Raw genomic sequence first — 8,755 nt, 5'->3', positions numbered from 1 at the left:
ATTTCTGAAGGATCATGTGACACTGAATACTGGAGTAATGATGCTGAAAATTCAGCTTTGATCACAGATGCATTTGAAATTACATTTTAAAATATATTAAAATAGAAAATAGTCATATTTCACAATATTGCTACTTTTGCTGTTTTTTTTGTTTTGTTTTGTTTGTTTGTTCAAATAAGTGCAGCCTTGGTGAGCATGATTTATTTAAACTGGTTGTTAAAAGTTCAAATGGATTGTGTTATATTCTGTAATTGCTGTTAGTAAATCTGTCAGAAAAATATATGCAAAAGTTTCACCTTTAGGGGTACAACAGCTTGGCAGCCTTTTACAAAAATTAACCATGGTTTTATTACAGTAACCACAGTTTACCACAGTATTTGTACTAAAACTGCAGTAACCACAAATTTACCATGGTAATAATAATAATAATAATAATACATTTTAGTGCTTATGTAACACCATGTTTATTTCTCATGAGGTATCCTCAAAGGTGCACCTTTGTAACTTATCTACCCTTAAAGCATGCATACTTGTATGGTACTAATATGCTCACTTTTAGGGGCATAGTTACCTTTGAGGTTACTGCCCCAATACAGGGCTAAAATACAATTATAGTATATTTTCTTTCTGTCAGTGTAAACAAAAAAGGCCTATGAAATGTTCAAAAAACATGGCTTTAAAATCTAATATTAAATGAGTTTAATTACTGATTATATTATTTTAATAATTTAAAAGATCAGTTTAGTTTAGAGGCATCGGTATCGATATCAGCGATACTGGGCTTGAAAATATCGGTATCGGATCAAAAATAAAAATAAGAGGTATCGCCCATCCCTAGCGTCGAACATTAGTATTTTCATCACCTAGCGCCCAGTCATTAGGAATTTCCTCACATACGGGCCTTAAACTAAAAAACCTGATTGATTTAGCCAAGCCATCCAATCCGTTGTTGCTTATGCTATGCGAATTCCCTGACCTAGCCTGTGTACGTTTCAAACAGCTCCATTTGAAGCCTAATCAATTTGCCTGACCTTTGCATTAAAGTCACGAAAATCCAACAACATTATCTCGCACAGGATTTCGACTTGCTGACATCTGGCTACAAATTCAATCTCCCCCCGTTCGGGCAGCTATGCTCTACTCTGCACTCGGCTCTCTTGTATGATTCTGATTGACAGTTTTATAGACTGCAAGGAAATTGGTTGTAGTTACAATACAGCTGGTGTGCTCTAAGTAATGAAAAGGGGCATATGGCCTTAAAAACAGAGTGATGGAAGCTGATTCAGGCTGCCCACTTCTAACTCTGCTGCATGGGTGGCAGCCATTTATTATTAATACGCTGGAGTTGCCAAGCTTGTTTCAATCTACTGTAACCTTTGATACACTGCAGCGACTTGCTCTCTGAATACACTGTGGTCGGTGTAATTGCTTTTCGAGCCAACGAGACCCCAACCTGTATGAGCCAATCCGGACTGACATTCTAATCATGTGATGTGATCTAGGCTCAGAAATAGCACTTTGGCGCTGGACTTAGTTGTTCGTTAACATTTATTGCGAAATGAGCTTTGTGCTTTTCGCTTCAAATAAATGAGTAAATTAGTCCAAAAAGACCCTTTATTGACGCTAAACTGTAATATCGGCTCATGAAATCTGTGACCTTGTGACATAATCTGACATTTGCGAAGAGGTTGTTATTGAAGGATGGGACATCACAAACTATATTGAACCTGACAGCAAACCTGCAACCTTTTAGTATCATTCATTCCACATGCAAAGAAGGAATTGACTTTGAATCTTGAAAACCAGAGGCAAAAAAAAAGAAACATGACTGTTTTTGGTGTTGTTTCCCCTGCCATTATATTAGGGTGGCGGCCCAACTTCAGTGTTTTAATTGTAATATTAAATGACCTTTATTTTCCAAAAAATACAATTTGTTTAATTTTCATTACTTAAAAGATAGATTAAATGAATGTTTTATGCCTTAAACAGAATTTCTGAGCAAAAAATCACAAGGCTATTGTAAGAATAAATTAAACTTGTTTTTATGCTTTCAAATAATTAGACATGCTAAAACAGAATTTGGTTACAATAAAACATAAGGTTGGAAAAATAAAACATTAGGGCCCCAAACATGTAATATTTGTTAAACTTTTAATAAATTGATGTTAAATTGTTTAAGTTTCATGATTTTAACTAATTAGACATGCTTTTTCATTAATAAAATGTAATTTAACCATTAAAAAGGAGTCCAGAAAAAAAAAAAACGGAACCCTTCACTAACATTATAAGTGGTCTTTAAAAAGAAATAACATGGTGTTTAAAATATTTATAAACATCTTTCATAAGTAAAAATTAATGTAATATTACAAGATTTAATATTTTAAATATTTGTTCACACTTTATTTTAATATTCAAATATTGCTATTAACAAACCTGCCTCAATAAACTCCTAATTTGCTGCTTATTAATAATATTAATAAAATATTAATTAATATGAATAATAAACTATTAATATTAATAGTTAGGTAGTTGTTAAATTTAGCTATTAGGTAGGATTAGGGATGTAGAACATGGTCATGCAGAATATGTGTTTTATAAATACTAATAAACAGCCTATATGTTAATAATAGGCATGCTAATAAGCAGCTAGTTAATAGTGAGATTTGGTCCCTATACTAAAGTGTTACCAAATATTTTAACCAATTGGCTCAATCAGATTTGCTGCTTGCAGTCAGTTCAATAGTTAAAAAAAAGCAAACCATCAAGTTGGACAATTTCTGCTTCCCGTCGTGATGTACTTTATCACAGATAAAATGGATTAGATCTAATATTTGTCAAATACACAGACGATTTAGACATTTTTATGGAAGCAGCAGAGACACTTTTCATTATTTACTGCTTAATACCGCGCCTTTATGTACAAGAATAAAGTTTAACATAAGCCTATACTGTTTAAAGACCAGTGAAGTGGAGTCTATATTTTTTATAGGTTTAATTTTGATAAACAGGGCACAACATAACATTAATTATACAATAATTTTTATTGTTATAAAAACATAAGGTAAAGGTGTCACCTTTTTTAATAAACACAAAACACACATTATAGTTGTCATCAGTGAATCGCGCCAATCGTAAATCAGCTGTCACCTTGAGAACTTGTGCAGCCACTCTGGAGAAACTACGCAGAATGAGAATTTTGACATCATACATCACAGTGCCATGGCGCCAACGGCATCTCAAGACAAAATTTATAACCGGCATGCAACACTTCAAGTCAGTCACCGATTGGTTGAATTCCTAAAGTAAGTAGTAGTTCAGCTAGTCATGTGATCACAACATGGCTGCCCCATGAGGGGACCCTCTCCATGTGAAATAAAACATTTTATTAGGCCACTGACATGAATGGAATCATCTTATGTGACTGTACATCATTTTAAATCATTTTATTTATCAAAACTCAAACATTTTTTAACATGTAAAACATTTGAATGAGTAAAAATGACTGTGCATCTTTAAAAAGAGTTACATCAGCAAGCTGTGCCAAGCAAACCTCCATATTGGTTTTCAACTCCAGCAGAGTGTCCGTGTTTGTGTGTGAGAAGCATTTAGCAGGTCTATCAGCATCAGCGTCACAGCCCCTCTCTCCAGCCTCTCAGAGCTGGAAAGCTGGGAGTCATTAATGGAGGGATTCAGAGGCCCTGAAATCACACATCTCATCACCCCTCCCACCCCAAAAAAACACGGCTAGAAAAAAAAAACAGACAGTAGAAGAAGAAAACGAAAAAGGTGTTTATTTTCCAGTGTTGGAAGCTGTTGAACAACTGATCAGCAATGGCAGGCTGACATTTCAATGGTAACACCCAGAGGAGCGTTACGTTACAGCGACTGATGCCATCAGCCCGGAGCGAAGTCAAGCCTAACACAGCTTGGAGGCTTAAGTGCAGTTATCCAGTGCCAGAGAGTGATGGAATAACACACATCCTCAAGAATCAGCTAGACTCGAAGAAAAAATGGCAGGAGTGAAGGACAAAACAGCCATTGTAATGTCTAATGATGTATGCTGCTGGCGATTAAAGCAAGTAAATGAATTCATTTGTTTCAGCAACCATATGTGGTAACTATGCCCAACACATATGGACCATATGGTAGTGAAAGTAGTGATAACAAACTGTAGCATTTCAGCATCTCAAGACTAATGTTTGGAAACATGTCAACCCATCCCATTTAAAAAAAAAATGACTGAATGATTTTGAATGTTCTAAAATACTATGAAAGTGTTCCCTGAATTTACTATTCTGCACAAATATACACTGCGACATGTCCGATTCTGAAGCAAATGACTCTTATGAGCCCTTTCTTAGTACATCATACATGGTCTAGTAAAGTTCGATTTTTGAGGGAATGACTCTTATGAGCCTGGTCTTTTTAGTGAATCACAAACATACAGCACAACCCGCACTTGTCCGATTCTCAAGCTCAGATTCTTATGAATCAGTTCTTTCGTGAATCGAAAGCATACAACACTAACAGTGAAGTTTGATTTCCAAGCAAAATTGCTCTTAGGTGCTAGTGAAGCCTGATTACTGAGCAAATGACTGAGAAAACGTTATTAGTGAAACAATAACATACAGCGCGAACACTGAAGTCAGATTTTCAAGAAAAGGCTCTTATGGGCAGATTCTTTTTAGTGAATCAAAACATACAATCAGATTCCAAAGCAAATGATTCTTACAAGCCACTTTTTAGTGATTCAAAAGCATACATGAAGTGATGTATACATTCATACATGAGCAATGAAGTCTGATTTCCGAGCAAAATATTAGTATGGGCCAGTGCTTTTTAGGTAATCAAAACATACGTGACTATTGAAATCTGATTCCAGAGCAATTGACTCTTATAAGCAGGTTTGGTTTTTAGTGAACAAAAACATTCAACACGAACAGTGACGTCTGATTTCTGAGCAAAATAAATCTGGTTGGTGAATGAAAGCGTTTAACATGACTAGTAAAACCCATGGCAAATGACTCTGAGACTGTTCTTTTTTAGTGAATCAATAACATACAGAGTGAACACTGAAGTCAGATTTTTGAGAAAAGGCTCTTATGGGCAGATTCTTTTTAGTGAATCAAAACATACAATCTGATTCCAAAGCAAATGATTCTTATAAGCCACTTTTTAGTGATTCAAAAACAGTGAAGCAGTGAAGTCTGATTTCCGAGCAAAATATTAGTATGGGCCAGTGCATTTTAGGGAATCAAATCATGACTCTTATGAGCCGGTTTGTTTTTTAATGAACAAAAACATTCAAGACAAACAGTGAAGTCTGATTTCCGAACAAAAGACTCGTATGCGGTTTGTAGTGAATCAAAACATATAGCTTGACTAGAAATTCGTTTCCCAGACAAATGACTCCTGTTATGAGCCTGTACTTTTTAGTGAATCAAAAACAATTTTGAATCAGTTGGAACAGTTTATCCATTAGTTTGATTTGGGAGCTGCCTTAGTAGGCAGTATCCAGCAAAGCAACTCTCTAGATTTAGGAACAAAGCTTATGTATTAATTTAAATATGCTGCATACTGTAAACACCCCTCATCACTGTTGTTATAAGTAAGACTAAGTACTTTGGCAGCTATAGGTATACACAGGGCTCAGCAGTTGGGCAGATGGCATGTGAATGATTACTTTGTTTACTTTGATTTAATTTAGCTTCATTTATTTCGGTATTTACATTTCTACCCCATTGATTGTGAAGCACAAGCCAAGGCCAAGATCTCTCGTAATGCTTATACAGTACTCACTCCGCTCGAACGATTCTCTTTCTCTCGCCCTGCTTTCCAATCCCAACCACATGTTTACACTGCTGTGATGTAGATGTGTTTATTGTAAAGATGACAAACTTACGCTACATTGCCACGCAACATTTTTTACCTCTCTCCCAGGTTTCTACAACCCCTGCGGAGCCCTGATGTCCCCTCCCTGAAAAGCTTCCCTCTTTTGTTTAACTTGTCTGTCTTTGCCAGCAAATATGCAGCAATCTATGGAAACATATACGTCATCTAAAGGGCGAGGGAGAGAGACGTGAGTGTGAAGGTTTTGGAAAAAAGTTAAATGCTTTCATGTGTATTTGAAAGTGTTGTGTGAACACAATATTCTGCTAATCCAAATAAAATTAGGGCATCTGATTTCACAAGGCTGGGATGGATGGAGGGAAAAACTTGCTTTTTCAGCTTGAGATGCAGAGGGCCCCAAGACTGAACGGGCGGGAGGAAGAGTAATGAGGAGAGGCCTGTGTTTGTAAATAATTCGGAATTCGCTAATGCTCTGTCCATTCACAAATGGCAGTCAAATTTTTCTAGCATCCTGCCATATTGATTCTGGCACAGGGACAGAGACCGAATGAGGAACAGGTGTTGAGGAGTCAAGGGGGAGTGACTCTCCACCTCTTGTTTACTCTCACTTTGTCCCCTATATGTGTCTACAGTGGCCCCGAAAGGTATTTAGACACTTTGGTTGTGCTTAAAACTTTATGAATGTCATCGCATTAGAGTTATTGTTAGTTAAAACTAAAACTATTAAAAAGTGTCTTCGGTAACTGAAATCGGAAGAAAACTGAAAGCTGAAGATTCAAATAAGATATAAATATTAGAAGAAATATATTAGACAGTTCACCCAAAAATGAAAATTCTGTCATAAATTACTCACCCTCATGTCGTTCCAAACCCATAAGACCTTTGTTCATCTTCAGAACACAAATTAAGATTTTTTGTTTTACAAAATCCAAGAGCTTTCTGAGCTTTTCCACCATAGACAGCAATGCAACTACCACGTTCAAGGCCCAGAAAGGTAGTAAGGACATTGTTAAAATAGTCCATGTGACATCAGTGGTTCAACCTTAGTTTTATGAAGCTATGAGAATATTTTTTGTGCACAAAGAAAACAAAAATAACAACTTTATTCAACAATTCTTGGGTCAGTCTCCACAACATCGAGTACCATGACAAAAATAACAACAAAAATTCTACACTCGTGAACGTGCGTCTGATTCTGACATGAAAGAGAAGAAAAATTTAACAAAGTTGTTAGTTTTGTTTTCTTTGTGCACAAAAAGTATTCTCGAAGCTTCATAAAATTAGAGTTGAACCAATGCATGACAAAAATTACAAAAATTACAAAATTACTATATATACAAGGATAGTTCACCCACAACATGAAAAAAAGTGAAGAAACTGAAGGTATAAAAATAAAAGCCAATTTAATATACATAAAACAGCCCAGTTCCCCAGTACACCCAAAATTGCAAATTTGTCATCATTTATTTACCCTTGTGTCATTCCAATCATTTATGGAACATAATAATTATAACAGAAGTAATTCTTACAGGTTTGGAATGACACGAGGATGAGTAAATAACAGAATGTGTGTGCGTGTGTGTGTGTTTGTATACTGTCCCTTTAAGACAAAAAGTATTTAGACAATTTCTGGTTGTCGGATGTTAGTGGAACATGTTTATAGTTAATGTGATGAACTACATCTGTAGTTCTCTGCTAGAACACCTGTGTGAACCTGAGGGGAACTGACTTCATCCACTAAAAAGAACCCTGGGACCAGTTGCTTAAAAGTAATTGCTCATTTAATACATTTTTAAGTGTGACTTTAGTGTCCAGATACACTTTGGGGCCACTGTGTATTAGAAATATACTTAAATTGTTGAACAGTTTGAATCCATATGCTGAAGAGCAAATCTTCTTGGTTTGATTGTAAAGAATTATTAATTACAAAAAATGTAAAGATTATCAAAATACAACCAAATCAAACATACAGCCCCTGAAGTGTCTCATGGGTCTTGTGTGCTGTCCCTCTGTCCTTCTGTGGAATGCTCTGGCTCGACGTGACCTTGAGCGCGCCAAGGAAAGGAAACAGCAGCAACGGCCATCACGATCACATGCCAAAAGCGAACAGAGTAATTACTGAGAAATCAGCTTGAAACGCTGGACCTGAGAGACCACACCACACTGAGGCCACAGTGTTCTTCATATACGTGCTGACGTTTACCCACAGTGCACTGTGTGCCAAATATCCAGCATTAGCTTAAAATGATTCAACTTCACAAACACTGGGTGGAGGTATGTGAACAGTCTGCCATCTATGTTCTCCATCAGCGACATGGAGCTCGGTGTGGGCGTTAAACACTCTCACATAATTCTTTTTGAATTCTAGGTACTAATTGAAAACATGTGCAAGTCAAAGTCTTGGTCAGTTTTTAAAGGGATGTGCACAGGCGTACAATCTGGTGCACAATCTGAAGAGATAGCCGTGTGCCTCCCCACACCTTGATTGTGCAGTAAGAGTGATGGGGAATTATTACATTTATGACAGAGGAACACCAAACTTAAACATAAGTCTCATAAAGGGTGACAACTAGTGTAGGGTGATAAAGAAAAAGAAAAAGTAATGTATGTAAATTCATGTAACAACCATTCTAATCAAACAGCCAGTTGCCATTTTCATTTAGAATGTTTAAATCTAAGAAAACAGAATATTAAAAAGCAAAAATATAAGCAAATATTTATTGTTTGATTGTTTTTAAATGTATTAATACTTTTGTTCAGCAAGGATCAAAAGTAAATTGATCAAAAGTAACAGGTAAAGACATTTCTAATATTACAAAAGACACTGAAGACTGGGGTAATGACTGCTGAAAATACAGTTTTTACATCACAGGAATAAATTACATTTTAAATTATATTAAAACAG

Source organism: Sinocyclocheilus anshuiensis, unplaced genomic scaffold, assembly GCF_001515605.1.
Source record: "Sinocyclocheilus anshuiensis isolate Anshui unplaced genomic scaffold, SAMN03320099.WGS_v1.1 scaffold80, whole genome shotgun sequence".
Taxonomy (NCBI): domain Eukaryota; kingdom Metazoa; phylum Chordata; class Actinopteri; order Cypriniformes; family Cyprinidae; genus Sinocyclocheilus; species Sinocyclocheilus anshuiensis.
Note: the sequence above shows the minus strand (reverse complement) of the source record.